This window comes from Vulpes vulpes, chromosome X (genome assembly GCF_048418805.1).
Source record: "Vulpes vulpes isolate BD-2025 chromosome X, VulVul3, whole genome shotgun sequence".
Lineage (NCBI taxonomy): Eukaryota > Metazoa > Chordata > Mammalia > Carnivora > Canidae > Vulpes > Vulpes vulpes.
Genome location: NC_132796.1, coordinates 108,719,820 through 108,743,351, shown reverse-complemented (window position 1 = coordinate 108,743,351; position 23,532 = coordinate 108,719,820).

Sequence of the window (23,532 nt, the reverse complement as noted above, 5' to 3'; positions counted from 1 at the left end):
TATTTATTCTCCCAATCCATAAGCATGGAATGTTTTTCCATTTCTTTGTGTCTTCCTCAATTTCTTTCATTGATGTTCTGTAGTTTTTAGAGTACAGATCCTTTACCTCATTGGTTAGGTTTATTCCTAGGTATCTAATGGATTTTGATGCAATTGTAAATGGGGTCGACTCTTCAATTTCTCTTTCTTCTGTCTCATTGTTAGTGTATAGAAATGCAACTGATTTCTGTGCATTGACCTTATATCCTGCCACATTGCTGAATTCCTGTATGAGTTCTATCAATTTTGCAGTGAAGTCTTTCGGGTTTTCCACATAAAGTATCATGTCATCTGAAAAGAGGGAGAGTTTGACTTCTTCTTTGCCAATATGAATGCCTTTCAAATTCTTTTTGTTGTCTGATTGCTGAGAATAGGACTTCCAGTACTATGTTGAACTGCAGTGGTGAGAGTGGGCATCCCTGTCGTGTTCCTGACCTTAGGGGAAAAGCTGTGAGTTTTTCCCCATTGAGAATGATATTCACTGTGGGCTTTTTGTAGATGGTTTTTTTGATATTGAGGTATGTTCCCTCTATCCCTACACTGTGGAGAGGTTTCTTTAAGATTTTATTTATTTATTAATGAGAGACACACACAGAGAGAGAAAGAGAGAGAGAGAGAGTTGCAGAGACACAGGCAGAGGGAGAAGCAGGCTCCATGCAGGGAGCCCAATGTGGGACTTGATCCCAGGTCTCCAGGATCAGGCCCTGGGCTGAAGGTGGCACTAAACTGCTGAGCCACCCGGGGCCACCCATGTGGAGAGTTTTAATCAAGAAAAGATGCTGTATTTTGCCAAATGCTTTCTCTGCATTAATTGAAAGGATCATATGGTTCTTGTCCTTTCTTTTATTAATGTGATATATCACCCTGATTGATTTGCAAATGTTGAACCACCCTTGCAGCCCGGGAATAAATCCCACTTGGTCATGGTGAATAATCCTTTTAATGTACTGTTGGATCCTATTGGCTAGTATTTTGTTGAGAATTTGGCATCCATGTTCATCAGGGATACTGCTCCATAGTTCTCCTTTTTGATGGGGTCTTTGTCTGGTTTTGGGATCAATGTAATACTGGTGTCATAGAACGAGTTTGTAAGTTTTCCTTCCATTTCCTTCTATTACTATTTTTTTGAAACAATTTCAGAAGAATAGGTATTATTTCTTCTTTAAATGTTTGGCAGAAATCCCCCAGAAGTTATGTGGCCCTGGACTTAGGTTTTTGATTATTGCTTCAGTTTCCTTGCTAGTTATGGACCTGTTCAGATTTTCTATGTCTTCCTGTTTCAGTTTTGGTAGTTTGTAATTTTCCATGAATGCCTCCATTTCTCCCAGGTTGCCTAATTTGTTAGCATATAGTTGCTAATAATATGTTCTTATTCTGCATGCTCTAATCTTTATTATTTCTCTTCTCCTGCTTGGTTGTAGGCTTTGTTTGCTGTTTTTTCTCCAGCTCCTTTAGGTGTAAGGTTAGCTTGTATATTTGAGATTTTTCTAATTTTTTAGGAGAGACTTGTATTGCAATGCACTTCCCTCTTAGGACTGCCTTTGCTGTATCCCAAAAGTTTTGAACCTTTGTGTTTTCATTTTCATTCATTTCCATGAGTTTTTATTTTTTTCCTTTAATTTCCTAATTGACACTTTCATTCCTTAGTAAGATGCTCTGTAACTTCCAAGTGTTTGAGTTCCTTCCAAATTTCCTCTTGTGATTGAGTTCCAAAGTTTCAAAGCATTGTGGTCTGAAAATATTCAGGGAATAATCTCAGGCTTTGGGTATCAGTTGGGACCTGATTTGTGACCCAGTATGTGATCTATTCTGGAGAAAGTTCCATGTGCACTTGAGAAGAATGTGTATTTTGTTGTTTTAGAGTAGAATGCTCTGTATATATCTGTGAAGTCCATCTGGTCCAGTGTGTCATTCAAAGCCCTTTTTTCTGGGAAGCCCCGGTGGCTCAGCGGTTTAGCACTGCCTACAGCCCAGGACATGATCCTGGAGACCTGGGATCGAGTCCCATGTCAGGCTCCCTGCATGGAGCCTGCTTCTCCCTCTGCCTGTGTCTCTGTCTCTCTCTCTCTGTCTCTCTTCTCTGTGTATTTTCATGAATAAATAAATACAATCTTCAAAAAAAAAGCCCTTTTTCCTGTTGATCTTCTGGTTAGATAATCTGTCCACTGCTCTGAGTGGGGTACTGAAGTCCCCTGATATTATTATATTATTGTCAATGTGTTTCTTTAATTTAGTTATTAATTGATTGATATAATTGGCTGCTCCCAAATTAGTAGCATAATTATTTATAATTGTTAGATCTTATTTGATAGAGGCTTTAAGTATGATATAGTGTCCCCCTTCATATCTTAGTACAGTCTTTGGTTTAAAATCTAATTTGTCTGATATGAGGATTGCTACCCCTGATGTCTTGTGAGGTCCATTAGCATGATAAATGGTTCTGGACCTCATGGGGGGGTCCACCTCCTTACTTTCAGTCTGAAGGTATCTCTCTGCCTAAAATTAATCTCTTGCAGACAGCATATGAATGAATCTTGCTTTTTTTATCCAATCTGATACCCTGTGTCTTTGGATAGGAGAATTTAACCCATTTACATCCAGAGTAATTATTGAAAGATATTTAGTGTCATTGTGTTACCTGTAAAGTCTCTATTTCTGTAGATTGTCTCTGTTTCTTTCTGGCTTATGTTACTCTTGGGCTCTCTCTTTGCTTACAGGATCCCCTTTAATATTTCTTGCAGGGCTGGCTTAGTGGTGACATTTCTTTCAGTTTCTGTCTGTCCTGGAAGCTCTTTATCTCTCCTTCCATTCTGAATAACAGCCTTGCTGGGTAAAGTATTCTTGGCTGCATGTTTTTCTCATTTAGTACCTTGAATATATCATGCCAGCCCTTTCTGGCTTGCCTGGTCTCTGTGGGTAGGTTTGTTGCCAGTCTAGTGTGCCCACCATTGTAGGTTAAGAACCTTTTGTCTTGAGCTGCTTTAAGGATTTTCTCTTTATCTCTGAAATTTGCAAGCTTCACTATTATATGCCAAAGTGTTGATCTATTTTTATTGATTTTGGAAGGGGTCCTCCCTACCTCTTGGACACGAATACCTGTTTCCTTCCCCAGATTAGGGAAGTTCCCAGCTATGATTTACTCAAATATAACTTCTGACCCCCACTCTCTCTTTCTTCTCCCTCAGGGATTCCAATAATTCTTTTTTTTTTTTTTTGTTCTATGGCATTACTGATTTCTCAAAGTCTCCCCTCATGTAACATTTGTTGTTTTTCTCTCTTTTCCTCAGGTTCCTTCCTTAGCATCAACTTGTCTACTATATCACTTACTCTTTTCTGCCTCATTTATCCTAGTTGTTAGAGAATCCAATTTAGATTGCATCTCAGTTAGAGTATTTTTAATTTCAGCCTAATTCAATCTCATTTCTTCACTTAGAGATTCTCTAATGTCTTTTATTCTTTTCTCAAGCCCAGCTAGTAACTTGGTAATTATTATCCTGAATTCCAGCTCTGACATTTTACTTTTATCTGTATCGATTAGATCTGTGGTGGAGTATTATCTGTAGTTCTTTCTTCTGTTGTGAATTCCTCCTTCTAGTTATTTTGCCCAGAGTAGAATGGATGAACCAGTGAGCACTCTCAGATATATCAACCATAACCCAAGTGAAATACACACTAGACAAATCCAAAGAGGTCAGAATCCAAAAAAGAAAAAAAAAAAAAAACAGAGAAAGGAAAAAAAAAAGAGTGGGGAGAGAGAATATAATCTCACAGGGTGGATAAAACAGGGTGATCCACTTGGTCCTGAGTGTATTTTGGTCTCTGTGTTAAAAGACACTAAATCCCAATTGTTTAGAAATCAAAACATACATATACATACAAAACTAAATTGAGTAGAGTGAAAGAAAGCCAAAAATGAAGAATATGTCTATAAAAATGTAAATATAAAAATGGAAGTTAAAAATAGGCTTAAAATAGGAGATTTGATAAAACAAGAAATTATTTGAAAAGGGAAAAAAGAAAAAAGAAATGGAAAAACTTTAAATGAAAGATAAATGAACTATGAGAAAAAAATTCAAATTCTATATATTATTTTCCCCTAGCACTGGGGTTTTGCAGTCCTGTGAGGTCCATAAACTTGCTATTCACCTGTTCTTCTATCCAGTTTTCTGGAGGAGGGGCCTGCTGTACTGATCCTCAGGTGTCTTTTCCCTGGGCAGAGTTGCACCGCACCTTGCCAGGAGGCCAGACTCAGTGTACGCTGGTTTTTTTTTTTTTGTTTCCTCTGTGCGGCTTTTGTTCCCTGAAGGCTTTCTACTCCTCTTTAGAGGATCAAAATAAAAATTGCTTAAGCCCAATCTCCAGCTCCAGAGCTGAAAGATCACAGCCCCCTCTCTTCAGTAAAACATCAGGGATAAGTAGTCTTCACTTTTGTGTGCACCAAACTCTGCAGACTCCTGCAGTACACATTGGGGTGGATCCTCCTGGGGAAGGCAGAGGATTGCAGATGTGTGCATTTTGAAGGGCCCTGGAACAGAGAGCACCTGCCCAATTGTGTGAGCATCCATTCTGTGCCTCCTGGGGGAAGGGAAGGGTCGCTGCTCTCCTGTCTTTTGCAGGGCTCCAAAACTGAGAGCTGTCCCCTGGTCATGTGAGCAGCTACTCCACCCCTCCCAGGGGAAGGCAGTGGATCCTCTTGTTCCTGTCCTTTGTAGGGTCCCCATATGGAAAGCAGTTACCTGATTGGGCCACAGCTTCTGGTTTATGGCAAACCAAGCAGAGTCACTTCCTGGGCTCACTGACCATAACCAGTTTCCCCAATCCAATGCTTGGGAACTCTACTCCTCAAGCACCCCTGTTCTTTCTGTGACTCTGGGGATCCTGAGACTACACTTTCTTACCTAGAATTCTTCCCTGTTTCACCACCTGAACACCTTTCAGGCAGGGGTGTCTCTCACTGGAGGAGATTTTTAAGGGTTCTGGTTTTGAATTCTGGGGCAATATCACTTTCCAAGAGCCAGCTTATGGTGGCTCCCTCCCCCTGCCATTTATCTTATGATATATCCTCTCAGAATCACTTCTCCACATGTCCTACCTTGCAAAAAGTGGTCGCATTTTTACTTGTAGAATTCCAGATACTCTTTTCTTACATCTGCGTTGAATTCATGGGTGTTCAGAATGATTTGATAGTTATCTAGCTAAATTTAAGGGACCCGATTACATGAGGTCCCCTACTCTTCCACCATCTTGCCTCTTGGTAATTTTATCTCTTACAGGCAGCATAAAGTCAGGTCTTGCTTTTTCATCCAATCTGATGATCCCTTTTTTTAACTGAGACATTTATACGATTTATACTTAATACGATTATTGGTTTTTTTAGGCGTTTCTTTTCTCTGTTCCCTTCCCATGGATATAATGAGTTTCCAATAATGTCCTAATGAAAACAGTGCTTGCTGCCCCTCCCCACAGATTAAAGCTTTTGTTTTTTATGGAGTAGGAAAAGAAGTATCTTAGGGCAGTAATTTTTTTTCCCTTCTGGCAGCACTTTCTTTTTTATCCTTTAGGTACTATCTACCTAAGTAGGTACTACCACAGTAGCTATTTCTTAGGTATCTTTTTAATCTTTTCTATATGTAGTTAGTGTGGCTGATGGTGAAAGAGGCTGTTAAGAGGGTTTGAAGTCTACCAATTTCTCTGTTCCTTTTAGAGGTTTCATATTATCACCCAAACTTTCTATTGGACTTCACTAATTTAAGAAATATTCTAGCTGAGTTCATACCAGTGTCTGGTTGGATTTACCCCAGTTGTGAAGATACTCATGACTCTAAACTCTGTCAATGTGATTTGAATAAAAGACAGTCTGGTATAATAAGGTATGGCTGGACAAAGCATCAGGGCCAGGTTATATAAGATCCAGTAGAACAAGTTTATATCTTTTGTTCTTATTTTAAAGGCAATGAGAAATTATTGAAAAGTATCAATGCAATGGTCATAATCTGACTTGAATTTTTAAAGTTCATAAATATTTTAACTTTTGCTTTTGAAATATGAGTTGCAACATAGAACAGAGTTCTTGTACAAACTCTACCAGCTCCCTCTAAAGTTAGCATCATGCCAGATTATAGTACAACCATAAAAACTAGGAAACCAACCTTGATAATACCACTACTAACTATTAGATATTATTCAAATTTCACCAATGAGACCACTAATGCCATTTTGGGGGGGGTCCAGTATCTCACACTGCATTTGGTTTTGGTATCTACTTTAGTGTTCTGCATTCTGTAATGTTCCTCAGTATTTCTTTTCTTTAATAACCTAGGTAATTTCCAAGAATACTGGCCAATTATTTTTTTAGAATATTTCTCATTTTGCAAATGTCTGATGTTTTCTTATGATTTGATTGAGGTTGTGCATTTTTAACAGGAATACCATAGAATGATGTATCTATCTCAGAGCATCATATCAACAACAGGTTCATGATGTTGATCTGGCTTAGCACTGATGATATTAACCTTGATCATTTGGTAATGGTGATGACTGCCAGGTTTTTCCATTGTAGAGTTTCTTTTTATTTCTCTTTGTAATTTGATTTACATTTAATACAGAGTGTTCTGGACACTACCAGGAGAATGAATTAATGAAGAACAAGAAAAGAGTTAGGGAGAACAGAGAAGAAACTATTATATTAGACCACTCAAGAGATGATATGATTCAGACTAGGGGGATAATGGTATAAAACAAAACCAAAAAATGGTAAGTTTGCTACATATTTTGGAGTCAAAATCACTAATACTTGGTGATGAATTGAATATGGTAGGTGAGGAAACATTAAGTATAAAGAGAGATTCCAAAGTTCCTGACTCGTACTGCTTGGTAAATAGTAGTGACATTTTCTCAAGTTAGAAATATCAGATGAGTTATATCTGCTATTATAAAGTAAAATACAGGGCAGCCCGGGTGACTCAGTGGTTTAGTGCCGACTTCAGCCCAGGGTGTGATCCTGGAGACCCAGGATCGAGTCCCACGTCAGGCTCCCTGCATGGAGCCTGCTTCTCCCTCTGCCTGTGTCTCTGCCTCTCTCTCTCTGTGTGTCTCTCATTAATAAATAAATAAAATCTAATAAATAAAATAAAATAAAATAAAAAAATAAAATAAAATAAATACAGATGATGAGTTGGAAAAGTATAAGAGTGCAAGGAAAGGGACTAGTTAGGGGGCTATCACATTAGGTCCAGATGAACAATGATGATTGCTTAGATTAGATAGGAGATGATGGAAATGGAGAGAAGTATCTGATTTTGAAGATAGTTTAAGAATTATACTCAATAGGTACTAGTTCTTAATTGATTAAGGAGAATTGGTGAAGGAGAGATGACAAGGATGCCTTCTAGATATCTTGCTTGCACAACTGGATGAATTATGGTTCCACTTATTGGGACAGAAAACAATGGCAGAGAACTAGGTTTAGGATAATAGGCTGTTTTTCCCCTTTACTAAAAAATACTATGGTGGGGGAGGCTGGGAGATTTCTCCTGACACAGCCAAGTTAGACATATCCTCCTACAATATAACCTTCCAGTAGTATATTGTAGAGTCTGATAGGAGAACATTTTCTGTCTGGTTTTAAAAAGAAAGGGTCAAAGAATCTTGCCAAGAGATATTGTTCCTGCTCAAATATGTCATTGATTCTTTTATCTTTCAATAGGATTTGTGATGTTGCTTTGGCTACAGCTACTAAATCCCCACTGCTCTTTCTTTTGGAATGAGAAGCTCTCAAAAGAAAGCCACAATTCCATATGGCAAAATTTTAAAAATCAATAAGCGTAACAAATATCATGCCATCTGCACATTATCCAGAGGCAAAATTAGGCAAAGCAAAACTCCCTAGTGGACAGAACACATTGTGCAACCACCCAAAACTTCAACACCACCAGGAAAAGAATGCAAAAAGTAATAAGGGAAAGACTTGCATGCATTTATTACCAGAAGTAGAGCGATGTTCACCCTTTTCTGAATATTTTGTGATCAATGAAATCTACACCTTAATAAAGAAAAGATGGTAATCATTTTCCAGAGGATGAAACCAAGGAGAAAAGATTCAAAGCTCAGGGACATACAAGTTATAGAAGGCATCAAACCATATCAAGAACAAGCTAATTAATACTTTGTTTCCTGGTAACAGAGAATACTATTCATTTCTTGTTTTCCTCCCTCCTTTTTATAAATTTGTTAATTCAGCAAATATATAGAGGGCTCTTAATATGTGTGCTTTGTTTTCACTATCTATGGCTTGACAGATGGCAAATTGCATGATTTGTCTATCTAAAATTATAGCATATGAATCAGTGAAAGGATCTAGGACTCTCTGTTATCAATGAGAGATAATGTAAAAGACATTGGCAAATAAGAATAGAGAGACAGTCCAAGAATGTATATTTTATTCAGCTAATCTGGTAGTTATTTAGCCTGTGAAGTACATTTTGTATTACATAATTATAAAAAAAAAAGAAATAAGGCAATAATTATCAGTGGCATATCACAGAACTCTAAGTGAGGAAACATTTTGTTTCTATCTTGCCACTCAGAGTGCAAGACCTTTTAGGAACCCCAGATTCCACCAATTAAAGCTATTTAAAGCCAAAAGGACTATTCACTTCAACAAGATTTACTATTACCAACCTTTCCATCAAAGATTTGATAGAATGAACAATTATTCATAATAGTTGACCTTTTAACATTCATTGACATGTATAGGTTGAATGGAAGGTAAAATACAATTCTGGCTAAGCCATTGTTTTTGTTTCAAAAGCCTATATATTGCAAATGTGTATGGCTTGAATTATCAAGATCAACATTTCTTTAACTTCTCATGTGCAAATACGAATTATCTGTTACAAATAGTCTTGAACAAATATCTCCTATAATGTCTAAAACTCAGATATCTACATATAAAATTAAAAATCAAATCTTACAGATTTTTTTCTCAAATTTTACTAAGGAAGTCTTAAATTTTCTATTTCTTTTCTTTTCCAGATGGCTAATATTTTGCTGAGATAAAATAGAGCTATTTTCCAGAGAAGCTAATCACTACCTGACTCATCTACCAAAGAATAATAAATATAAGAGACAAGAATGTTCTAGAAATGACAAGTGAAATGGATTTCTGCCTACCTGTCATGCTAATAAAACCCAAATAATCAAGATTATTTCCCCAGGTAGTCACTCAGTCTTTGGTGGCCAATAAGTTAAGATTGACCACTCAGTCTTTGGTGGCCAATAAGTTAAGATTAAAGTAACCAGTTATCTATTAGATTCTCAAATTCCATGAGCCTGAAAGGTCTTAGAGTAGACTGCTTCTCCAATAAAAGACTTGTCACATTTGCAAAGACCAAGGTAATTCTTGAGAAACCCTATAAGATCTAAAAAAATGATCAATAGAAAACGCGTGTACATTGGAGAATGACTGAAAAATACTATATACTGAATTAGGGGATAAATTAAACATTAGCTTTCTGATATTTCCTAATTCTGGTTCACTAAGAAACACATTTTAAAATGGTAAACATTCACCCTTAAAAATATTGAACAGTTCTCTTTTAGCAACCAATCAGTTCATTCAGTTTTCTTTTCTCCGCATGAAGCCAGTTGCAGGAAAATTACTCTAGGCTATGTCTGTTTTTAAGTGACCTGCTTTCAAATGTGTGCTGCTCTCAATGCATTTGAACTCCTCAAAAAGAAAAGAAAAAGATGGCCCTTTCTTGAACACTAGTTAAGAAGCAGACAAGTTGGGGATCCCTGGGTGGCTCAGCGGTTTATTGCCTGTCTTTGGCCCAGGGCGTGATCCTGGGGTCCCAGGATGGAGTACCAGGATCGAGTCCCAGGATCGAGTCCCAGGATTGAGTCCCAGGTCAGGCTCCCTGCATGGAGCCTTCTTCTCCCTCTGTCTGTGTCTGTGTGTGTGTGTCTCTCTCTCTTTCTCTCTCTGTCTCTCATGAATAAATAAATAAAATATTTTTTTAAAAAAAGAAGCAGACAAGTTATTAGTGGATCTGCCTAAGTGCTTTGGCAGATACCAAAGTGAAGCATGCACAGTGTCAAAGTCAGCACAGCTATGAAGAAGGTCTAACTCCTGATGGAGAGTGTATGGACTCAGGAACTGGAGGTCCTGCCTCTGTTGATTTTTTTCTCTGTGAATTTTAATTTTAGCTGAATGGAATCCCAAGAAGGCATATGGTGAGATATTTTGCTGCTTAGATTGGAAAAAAGTAGAGCTCATTAGGGCAGGAAGTGAAGAAGTAGAAGTGGAAAGAAATTAGAGATAATTCATAAAACAAGAGAGATGGATTGTTATGGCTGAAAGAATGATGTACTCAATAATAATCAAATGGATGTAAATTGAAGTCACAGTAAATTATCACTTTTAATATTAAAAATTAGCAAAAAAATAAAAAACACCAACATCATTTGCTGCCATGAGAGAAGTGAGAAGGGTACTTTCAACTCAAACAGAGTTTCTGGAGAAAACATGACAAAGTGCATCAAAAGCCTTTAAATGTGCATATTCTTTGATTTTGGCACTTAGGATTAATAAGAATTTGAAAGGAGGTGATTATTAGATATGGTGTTCACCTTATATAAGGGCCTACTCCTAGCCAACCCAAAGAGTAAAGCCACAAGTCCTTTGGGACATCTGGATCACATTACTGCTGGGTGTTTGAAAGAATTCAATGATATTTGTGATTGCACTTGAATCCTAAGGCATTTTTAGCTTTGAAATATTATTTTAAAATCTAGAAATGAAATAGATAAGGCAATTCACAGATGAATAGTTCTTTAAGTCAAAGTCCATTGAAAATGCTTAGATCTGCTGTTTTATCTCATGGAAAGCAAATTCATTTAATTGAAGAAAATCTCCAAAGATCAGATCAGTAAGGGGAGCTTGATAACAAGTCAGAAACCGTTTTCTCATAAATAGCATAGGACATATTAGAATAAATTGAGTTCATTTTAATCAAGTAAGCAGCCTTGAAAGAATGGATTCTCATAGGCAGCCTTAGAAATGTCAATAATGTAAATGTTTAGCAAGAAATGCATCCACATGTTTCCTGACCTGGCATCTGGGGTTGTTGTGAATTCTCTTCACCTTGCTTCACTGCACACCTACAATTGAATTACACTTTTGAGTCCTGTATGGGTTATCATTTGGCTCCCTATAGGTGTCGAATTCAAAAGGACAGACCATAAACACAGCTAGAATGGCCATGAGAGAAGTGACAATAATCTTTTAAAAATACACAGAATATACCATAGGTCTTAGAGAGCAACGAATCACATATGCTTAACTGATGGAAAACAAACTGCAAAGCCACAATGTAGAAAATTTTAAGCATAGTCCTGCATCCTCACTTCTGACTGAACACTAAATAATGGCTTGGGAAGAATGACATGAGGATAAAAATGTCACGATGAATTGCTACAAGAAAGGATCAAGTAGCCCTGGTAATTAAGAGTCTGTCACTTTGACAGGAAGAAAAAATCACAAGAGGTGCCAGATATCTGGGAAAGACATGTGCTTGTCATTTCAAAGCAGAGGCAAGGGAAAAATCAGCTTGATTAGAAGAGGGCACTTTGGCAAATAAGAGTACTTTGTGTTTTTTGATAGCTTGTATTATTGCAAACATTTTTTAAAGGAAAAAAAAAGCAAAAGCTGCCCATTAACGGTTCCTTTAAGAGTATTTAAGACAGCAAACAGCATTTGATAAGAGCTGTAGTTCAGGTCAAAGCACACATTTGTGGTGCGGGGCAGTGTCTTGAATCTATTATATCTGACAGATGCAACGTCTCACTTTGACTTAAATGTAATGTGGCTCCTAAGAGATGTAGTTATTTTTGATGCCAGATTGTTGGATTTGGAGACTTTCTAGGACAAGGTGACCACAGCACTGTGGGCTGAGAATTACATGACCACTTTATTCTGCACTTCCTTTAAAGATTTTTAAAAGTCTTAATCCAGGCACTTCAAATACAGTGTCTAATTTAATGGTATCCTTTTTTTTCTTTTTCTTTTTTTTTGTTTTTGGTTATGGAACCTAATCATTAGAGGGGTCAAGTATCTCACCCAAATCACAGCCCAGAATAGGAGAATAAGAATTTGCCCTGAGCTTTGTCAAACATTTAAAAGCCTATATCATTTTCTCTATAGTATGATGACTTTCTAAGATTACTGGTATAGAGACAAGAAGACCTGGGATCTGGTGTCAGTTCTGTTACCGACTCAACATACGACCGTGGGGAAATCACCCTGTTAATGGCTGTCTGCTTGTCCTCTTGTCCACTCATCATTTTACAGGCCGCTTCCTTTCACCACACCCATGATATTCATTGGCTTGTTTCTCTCATTTTACCAGAATGACCCTCTCATAAATACTTTTATTTTTTTTTTTACAGGCTCATAAGTTTTATTTATTTTTTTAATAAATTAATTTTTATTGGTGTTCAGTTTACCAACATACAGAAAAACACCCAGTGCTCATCCCGTCAAGTGTCCCCCTCAGTGCCCATCACCTATTCCCCCCCACCCCCTGCCCTCCTCCCCTTCCACCACCCCTAGTTCGTTTTTAGAATCCAAAGGAATAGGAGGCCAAGTTTGCTCCCACAGGCTTCTAGGACAATTACACAAAGGAAGTCCCTCAGAGAGTTCTATCAAGCAGGGCAAGAGGAAAAGATTAGAATTCACCACAGCTAGTATCTCCTTCTTATCACCCTTGGTTTGAGCCCCCCGAGTTTGTTATTGTTAGTGAGACCTCTGGAACTTGGGCAGTAGGATAGAAATCCAGAAAGTTCTAAACAGATTAATTAATTGTGTTGTATCTGTTAGTATTCTCTCACATTAACTAGAACAATTTAAAGTTGACTACAATAGCAAGCACGTTAGCACTGAAAATTGGCGGGGTCAGTCGCACAAAGCAGACAGAGACATTTTTCTCCAATTTTTTTCCTCTCTAAAAAGAATTTGGATAATATTCAAAGATGCTTAATCTCTATTAACATTCATGTAAGTGATAAGTGATACTACCAACCATATCAATAATAATTATGATGAAAAATCTGAGACAGATACTTGATAGAATGACAGATAATATTACATATGGAGGAGAAGAGAAACCTAAATTTGTTAAGAATTCTCAAATGCCAGGGAACCTCCACAAGGTTTTTCACATACTTTACTGCATTTTAATACAGAAAAAAAAAATTCAAGCACTGTGGGTACTTTTGTCTTCATTTTGCAGATGAAATAACTGAAGAACACAGAGGTTAGCAATTTGCCCAGGGTTCCACAGCTAATCAGGACAGAGCTGTCATCACTTCAGAAGCCTTTCCTCATTCCGCTACACCATGCTAAAGCATCTGAGCTCTCTCGGCTGGTCCTCCTTAGCCTTCGTGATTGAAGACACACATTTAACAGATGGGGAAGGGTGCAGTTGTGGCTTTATAGCAGAGTGTAGTATTCCCCTATGTGCAGACAACTTGTCATGTCCCTCATTATCACTAGGATCCAACCAACTGAACAAACTAGCCCAGATTTAGAATCAGGGAAAATAAAAGCACTGCCTAGCTGGCACAAGCTGGTTCAACATCTAATTAACTCCCTCAGCAGCCTTTTCAATGAAAGAGCTGGTATTTTCAGCCTCTTGACAGATGAGGAAACTGAGCCAATGGAAGTTGAAATGATTTTTTAGCATCACTCAGAATGTAGACACAGAGCTGGGAAGAGACCCATGGCCTTTGGCCTCTTCTTTGAGTTCACTGACAAGAACCTTCCACATCAAACAGAAAGTACTATAATATATAGCACCAGCTGCATAGGCAAATTATTCCTTGCAAGTAAATATTATAGAAACATATTTTTTAAATGAAAAATGGTGGCCTAATTTTGATAATAGCCATCCAGGTATGGGGAAGGAACTGACTAGTGAACACAGGCTTGAACTTTAACAAATCAATTCTATTTTTTTTTTTTTTTTTTGCGAATGATTTCATTAAGATGTTCCAAACTGGTGAACTCCGTAGTTTGGAAGAGGCACATCCTTAATAAATATTCTGTGTCTGTCTGTCAGGTTCCCAAACGTGCATAATAAATACAGTTCTATTGTAGAAACCCAACCATGAGACCATATCCTGTTATCTCCCATGTCATTTAAAATAAGAGTTTGAAAACAGATTGTAACTCTGATTTCATGCCACCCAGTTTTGTCCCTTCACTCATTGGCCTTGACTTTTCTGGTCTTACCTATCAAAATATCAACAGCATTTTTCACAGAGCTAGAACAGACAATCCTAAAATTTGTACGGAACCACAAAAGACTCTGAATAGCCAAAGCAACTTTGAAAAAGAAAAGCTGGAGGTACAACAGTTTCAGCCTTCAAGTACATTACAAAGCTACAGTGATCAAAACAGTATGGTATTGCAACAAAAATGACATATAGATCAATGGAACAGAATAGAAAACTAGAATTGGACCCACAACTATATGGTCAATTAATCTTCAACAAACCAGGAAAGAATATGCAGTGGAAAAAAAAGAGAGTCTCTCCAATGGATGGTGTTGGGAAAACTGAACAGCAACATGAAAGAGAATGACACTAGACCACTTTCTTATACCGTATACAAAAATAAATTCAAAATGGATGAAAGACCTAAATATGATACCTGAGGAAAATCCTAGAGGAAAGCACAGGCAGTAACTTCTTTGACATTGGCTGCAGCAACTTCTTTCTAGATATGTCTCCTGAGGCAAGAGAAACAAAAGCAAAGATAAAGTATTGGGACTTCATCAAAATAGAAAGCTTCTGCACAGCAAAGGAAACAATCAACAAAACTAAAAGGTAATCTATGGAATGGGGGAAGATATTTGCAAACGACATATCTGATAAAGAGTATCCAAAATCCATGCAGAACTTCTAAAACTCAACACTCAAAAAATAAACAATCCAGTTAAAAAATAGGCAGAAGAAGTGAATAGACATTTTTTCCAAAGAAGACATCCAGATGGCCAATAGACACATGAAAAGATGCTCAAAATTACTGATCATCAGGGAGCTGCTAATCAAGACTATAATGAGAAGTCACCTCACACCTGTCAGAATGGCTAAAATCAACAACACAAGAAGCAATAGGTGTTGGCAATGATGTGGAAAAGTGGGAACCCTCTTGCACTGTTGGTGGGGATGCAAACTAGTGCAGACCCTGTGGAAAACAATATGGAGGGTCCTCAAAAAGTTAAAAATAGAATTACCCTACAATCCAGCAATTGAACTAGTAGGCATTTACCAAAAGAATACAAAAATACTAATTCAAAGGGATCCATGCACCCTGATATTATGGCAGCATTATCTACAATAGCTAAGTTATGGAAACAGTTCAAGTGTTCACCGACTAATGAATGGATATTAATTACTCAGCCATCAATCTTGCCATTTGCAATGAATTGGACAGAGTTATCGAGTATTATGCTAAGTGAAATAAATCAGTCAGAAAAAGAGAGATATCATATGATTTCACTCATATGTGGAATTTAAGAAACAAAACAAATGAAAAAGGGAAGAGAGAGAGAGAAACAGAGATAGAGGTGGAGGGAAAGAGAGAGAGAGGCAAACCAAGAAACAAACTCTTTTTTAAAATTTTTTAAAATTTATTTTTTATTGGTGTTCAATTTGCCAACATATAGAATAACACCCAGTGCTCACCCCATCAAGTGCCCCCCTCAGTGCCCATCACCCAGTCACCCCCATCACCCGCCCAACTCCCTTTCTACCACACCTAGTTCCTTTCCCAGAGTTAGGAGTCTCTCATGTGCTGTCTCCCTTTCTGATATTTCCCACTCATTTTTTCTCCTTTCCCCTTTATTCCTTTTCACTATTTTTTATATTCCCCAAATGAATGAGACCATATAATGTTTGTCCTTCTCCGATTGACTTATTTCACTCAGCATAATACCCTCCAATTCCATCCACATCGAAGCAAATGGTGGGTATTTGTCATTTCTAATGGCTGAGGAATATTCCATTGTGTACATAGACCACATCTTCTTTATCCATTCATCTTTCCATGGACACCAAGGCTCCTTCCACAGTTTGGCTATTGTGGACATTGCTGCTAGAAACATCGGGGTGCAGGTGTCCCAGCGTTTCACTGCATCTGTATCTTTGGGGTAAATCCCCAGCAGTGCAATTGCTGGGTCGTAGGGCAGATCTATTTTTAACTCTTTGAGGAACCTCCACACAGTTTTCCAGAGTGGCTGCACCAGTTCACATTCCCACCAACATCGCAAGAGGCTTCCCCTTTCTCCACATCCTCTCCAGCATTGGTTGTTTCCTGTCTTGTTAATGTTCCCCATTCTCACTGGGGTGAGGTGGTATCTCATTGTGGTTTTGATTTGTATTTCCCTGATGGCCAGTGATGCAGAGCATTTTCTCACGTGCTTGTTGGCCATGTCTATGTCCTCCTCTGTGAGATTTCTGTTCATGTCTTTTGCCCATTTCATGATTGAATTGTTTGTTTCTTTGCTGTGGAGTTTAATAAGTTCTTTATAGATCTTGGATACTAGCCCTTTATCTGATACATCATTTGCAAATATCTTCTCCCATTCTGTAGGTTGTCTTTTAGTTTAAGAAACAAACAACTATAGAGAACAAAGTGATTGCTACTAGAGGGGAGGTATGGAATGGGTAAAATAGGTGATGAGGATTAAGGATGTGTTGAGCACTTGTTGTGATGAGCACTAGATATTGTATAGAATAGTTAAATCATTATATTATACACCTGAAACTAATACTATGCTGTATGGTAACTAACTGGAGTTTAAATCAAAATTAAAAAAAATATAAAGACAGAAAAAATAAAATAAATAAATAAATAAACAAATAAATAAATAAATGCAGTCAGAAGGAATTCCCAGGCTGACCTCTTGGAGAGCACTCAATAACTACTAGCTGACTCATGGAAATAAGAATAGCTTTATTTTTAGATATAATAATAATACCACAGCCACTGTTTACAAACTTTTATTATGCATCAGGTACTGTGATAAGTTATACTTAATATGCATTAATTTCTTTAATCCTGATAGGAAACCGCAGAGACAGTTGCTATTATTTGTTATAGTTCATATTTTAAAGATATGGAAACTGAGACAAAGTATGTTGACATACTTCACCCAGGTATGAGTCAGAGCAGGCATTCAAACTCAAGACTCAGATTCTAGTACCTGAGATCTTAACTAATATTCAGGTAATTCTCCTGTCAAGAAGACTACACAGAGTTACAGAACCAATGTGTCTGCTGAATAAAGCACTCTTAATTCTCAAGGGATGATCAAACTGGGCTGTTAGCCAGTATACTGTATTATTCCTCATACTTCGCAGTAAAGACCATGAGTCATTGACTATCAGTCAACAGGCATTTACGCAGTATATACTGTGTGTGGGGCTCTAGACAAGGGACTGCAAGGGTAGCAAGGAAAACTGACAAAAAATAAACTCACAAAGATCTACAATTTGACTTGCAGAAAGGAAGAAATGTCCACAAAAAAGTATCACTAAAGTGAAATGGAGACTACCCATGCAAAGGATAGAATGGAAAATACAAATTCAGTCATTCATGTATTCTGAAGGCAGAAATTGAATTAAAAAATCAGGAACTGTACAGCAAGTTTATGGTAATAAGTGATTGCTTAACCAAATTCATAATCTATAGATATATATCCTATTGGTTCTGTTTCTCTGGAGAACTCGAATACACCATATAACAAAGTACCTCAAATTCAATGATTTACATCGACACTCATTTTCTACTGCCTACACATCTATATGATTGAGTTTGGTCTTAACTAGATGAATCTGCTCTCGACAGCAGGTCTGTGGGTTGGCTAGGGCAAATGACAGGCTCCACTTCACAAATTTCTCATTCTTTGCCCGAGACCTGCAGGGTTGCTGGGGCATTTTCTCCTGGAGTCATCAAGGAGCAAATGCGTGAGCAGAAGCACATAAGGACCTTTACCATTGAGTGCTCAGAATGGCACACTAGCACTTCCAACTACATGCCAGTGGATAAAGCAAGCCACAAGTTCAAGCTTAAAATCAAGAGATAGAAAAATAAATTCTTCCCACAATGAGACCATGGAAAAGATGTGAATGCAGAGAGAGGTAAGGGATATACTTAATCTAGTACAATTTGGTAAGGAATGAGGAGTTTTTTCTGTCATAATGGTATTGGGAGGTTTTAGCAGAGGAGTGATATGATCTGACTGACATTTAGAAATAATTCACACATTTCTGTACATAGAATATACAGCAGAGGGAAAAAGTGAAAGCAAAACCAGTTAGGAGACCATTGCAGTAGACTAGGTAGGAATTGGTGCAACTTTGATTAGATTATGCTAATGGTAAATGTGTTGAAGTGTGGTTTGACCCAGGATATAATATGAAAATAAATTCAACAGGATTGCAGATGAATCGCATGTGGGACATTAAAGAAAAAGGAAGGAGGTCAATAACACTCAGGTGACTGTTGGTGCCATATATTAAGAAAGCTGACAGAGAACCTGTGTTAAACAGGGGTTCAGCTTTGGACTTCTTAAATTGGAAATGTTTATTAGACATCCAAGTAGGGATATCAAGTAGGTAGTGGAAAGTATGAATGTGGATTATAGCAGCAAGTCTGGGCCAGAGGTATATATTTGGGAATCTATCAGCTTCCTTGACAGAAGAGCCAACTGAAAGTATTTCTAATGATCAGGAGAAGTTCTCTCATACATCAGGAAGCTCACAGATAAGCAAATTTCAGATTTAACATATGTAGCTACTCAGCTACGTCATAAAGACTGGAGTTCTTTTTACTTTTCCGTTCTATCATATTCACTGTGGTGATTAATGGTGTCGTGGTTAAAATATGGTGGCAATATTCTAAGTGTCACAAGCAGATGAAAATATTGAAGGCAGAGAAAAAGAATATTTCAAGGAGGAGGGAGTAGTAAACTGAACTAAATAGTACTCAGTGTTCAAGTATAATGGGATCTGAGAACTGACTATTGGGTTTAAAGAAGTCATTGGTGAACCATGAAAACCATAATCTCCATGTATTGTGAAGAATAAAAACCTCATTGGAGTGGGATCAAGAAAGAAATGAAGAGAAAGACAACTCTCTTGAGGTCTTCTAGGTAACATAAGTGTAATGGTAAAGTAATCGGAAACACAGAGGAAAAGTTTGGGCAGTATATTTATTTGACTGGAAGATAGCCACTATAGAAGCCTTGAAAATGGACATGAGAGTGAATGCCTCAAAAATCAACTATATGTTAGCAAATTGAACTCCAGTAAAAAAAAAATCTACTATTGATGAATCCTCTATTCTTGTATGAATGGCCCTGTGAGCATTTGGAGTATTTTCCAAGCACACTGTGGTTCAATAATTCTTGATAGTGTACGAAAGGCTTAGAAGAAGAGGTAGAATGGAATACCATGGAGGCTGCCCTCCTTTTTAACTTATGTGTTAATTTAAAATTAATATATTCATACCCTTAAGTTAAACTATTTATAGATACATAAAGAAAATAATCCAGTCCCACTCCTTTTTCACTATAAGCACTGTCTCTAAATTACATACAGATAAAGATATCTCTCTGTCTTTCCTTCTGTCCTTCCATCTGTCCATCTATCCACCCATCTATCCATCTGTGTGTGTGTGTGTACAGGAAAGAACTCCTCCCTTTTTCTTTACACAAATTTGTATTCTCAATTATACCTCAGGGGCATTTCTCCCAAGTAATGCCTACATATCTAATTCATTTTTTTTAATACCTGCATAATAGCACATAAAATTTCCCTAATTTTACATTTTTGCAAGTTGTTTTTGTTCATTTTCGTGTGTATGTGTGTGTGTGTGTGTGAGCACGCGTGTGTGCTTTGGCCACTACAAAGAACACACTTAAACACAGGTGTATGTATTGTTTCCTTATTTCTGTGTGATAGATTCCCAATAGTGGAAATGGTAAGTCAAAAATTATGTGGGTTTTTATAGTTTAATAGATCTTAATAGAGTATTTCTGAAAATATTTGTAGAAATGTATATTCTCTTTAGCAATCTAAGAGAGGATATGTTTCCTTGGGATTTCCTCTATAGTATATCACCCACTCCCCGTTCAAATAAGTCACCTGTTGAGGAGATGAGGTCATCATTGCCTCCCCAGCAATGTCATTACAAATCACTGTCCTAGGGATCCATCAACATGGATAGATATGCACCATGTCTCATGGATAATCTGAGACTTTGTAAGGCTGTAGAATCATTGCTTTATTAGCTCTTCTTTCTCCGTAGGAGCTCAGGCTCTGAGTACTGGGTAAAAGGAGAGGCTCAAGCCAGGTCTATGTGGTTAAATTTAACAAGTATTCCCAAATTTATGCTTTGAAGATTAAATAACTTAATTATTTGAAGAGATCTAGGGGGCCGCATAATAAATACTACATCCAAGTGAGAATCTGAGCCAAGTTAGAACACTTCCACCTTCAGAAAATAACATCCAGTAGAAAAGAAATGGAGCAATTGTACTTACTGAGCAATTTCGGGAAAAGGCATTTATTTGCTATTGTGTAGATACAGTCTAACATAGAACTTTAAACCTTCCCCAGATTGCCCACATCTTGAAATGAAGACATTCAGTAAACCATAAATTCAGTTCCCCTCCCCCATGTTTTGTCAATACTGTAATAACAATGTTGCCAATAACACATGTAAAAGGAAAGTTTATAGATGGTCAATGACAATGCCCATTGAGATGATATCTCCATTATTTATATCCCTCACAAATAGAAACTTAAATGTACAGAGAAATCAATAGAATAAAAAGAAATCAATGCTCAGTTTATTCTTAAAGCTACCAGACTAAGGAATAATTTCAAAAATATAGATGTGCAATATGATAGGAGAGTTAAAATTCTGAACATCTTTTCATGCACACTGCAAATGCAACATTGATTTTTTAAAAGGCTTAAAAATTGTGTGTGTGTGTGTGTGAGTGTGTGTGTGTATGTGACACACATTGAAAAAATTAAAAACAATTTCCTTACGGATAAGTTTGTGTCTCAGGCTGAAGTCAGCCCCAATTGCTCTGTTGGTACACAACTTGTGAAAAGAAGATTTTCATAAGGGAGCCTTCCTGTCACACTAACCTATCCCTAAAAGGTAGTTATTAGGAAAATAAAAACCTTTAGTAGCAAAGAAATGATCAGCTGAATTTAAACCCATTCCCTATATGTGGCTTTGTGTATGCACTCAAATCTTTTTTTCTTTTTTTTTTCTTTTTTTTTTTAGAAATGCACTCAAATCTAAAAGCCTTTCATGTTTCTGTTATGGAAGCTTTCTTGAATTACTCTATCCCCAGCATTGTACATGCCCCTGAACATCACCTTTTCAGAGCAACATGAAAAAAGATTTCAGGGTACAGAAACACAACGGCTAGGGAGTTAGTGTGACAAAGCAAGGGATTATGTATTGAAATTTCTCTGGTGGTTTTACAGTTACTATTTTCCCTTTTGTGAATTTCCTGGGTTTTGTTTTTGTGATTTTGCTTTGTTTATTACTTTGTCTTTATTTGAGTGATTTTAGATGCACTACGGAAAATGGAAAAGTGGAAAAAGTTAAAGCTTCATAGGCACACAGACAGTCCTAGGGTGAATCTTGAGCTTGTCATTTTCTGATTGTGAAACTATGAATAAGTTCAACATTTCATCACCTGTAAAATATAAATAATAAAATCTACCTCAAGGTTATTATGAATATCTGAGATTATGCATGTAAAGTGTGTGACACTGTTTGATACAGTAGACAATCACACATTAATTGCTACCGCTACCACCACCACTGCCACTGCAACCATTACTACCATTTTAGTTCATTTGGGATCCTATAACAAAGTACTACAGTCTGTGTAGCTTATAAACAACAGCAATTTATTTCTCACAGTTGTGGAAGCTGAGGAGTCCAAGATCAAGACTTCACCATGGTCAGGTGAGGGTCTTCTTTGTTGTTCATTGCTGGGACCTTTCCACTATGTCCTCAATGGTGGAAGGAGCCAGGGATCTCTCAGAAGCCTCTTTCATAAGACATTAATCCCATTCATATGGATTCCACCCTCATGACTTTAGCCCCTCCCAAAGTAACCCCCTCCTAATATTGACTTTGGAGGTTAGGATTTCAATATATGAATTTTGAGGAAACATAAATATTTGGACCATAGCAATTATGTATTTGATTACTACTGTAAAAGAAAATGTGGTGGGTAGGGGAAGAAAGGCATTCTCCCTACTTCTTGGATTGGAAAGAGAGCCTTACCAAATGAAGGAAACAGTCTTTGTTAACAGGAGCAGACTCACTGAAATATGTATAAAACCTGGTATTATCTTTCAAATTATTATGCTTCCAATTGAGCTAGTTTTCCAAACAGCTTGTTTGGCTTCAGAAGCAAAACAATTGGTTAACTAACATTAATCTTCCAGTTGGTATCATGTAGATAAAGCCAATTGGTGGGATGGAATTATTTGTTTTTCCACCGAGAAAGGGTAAACCTGCTGAATGGTATCTGTGATGAAGTTGCTAAACTCATAAAATCCTACGCTCCTTGCATGGGACTACTGGGCTTCTTCGTATGGCTGCATTGAAGGAATATTTGTTTCTTGGAAATTATTAACATAGATGCTTCAAAACACTACTTTTGATAACAATAGAATACATTATGCATGGGATGAAACCTCAGGCTACTGAGCTTTTTATCTATCTTGGTGAAGTGCTTGAAAAACACAGGAGGGCACAATAACAGAGCCAGAATTAGCAAAATTTTATTCTGTTTCATCTGCCTATTACAACTGGAGAAGCAAATGTACAAAAATAAGGTCAAGAAACTTGGACAAGTTTGTAGACTTGTTGGCACAGCCCTTATCCTGAGTTAAAGACAATTTTTAATGCATAAATTAATAATATACAAGTAATTCAGCTAAATACTTTTTCCCTCATTTTATGATAGTTCATATATTTTTTCTTTTATAAAGGGTAGAGAGAAGGAAGGAGGGGGTAAGAGAGAAAGGGAGAGAATAAGTGCTATTCCATTAACTTATTACAGTAGAAATAATATATTAATAAAGTTAATAGAAAACAATAAAAGGAGCCTAGATTATATAGAACAGAATAGAGTCTATTAAACTATTCTTCACAAAAATATAGTATCAATCTATTATTCACTCAAAATATAGTACCAAAAATTAACTATCATTTATACAAAAATAATCTGTGAAAACATATTTTGTTGTTTTTTTCAGTATGTGTTCTGGGTTAAGGGAAGCCCTTCTGGAATGGCAGAGTAAAAACATGTGGATAATCTACTTTTTTATAAAAGTAATGAGAACACTGACAAAATCAACATTTAAAAACTGTAGCAATTTGGG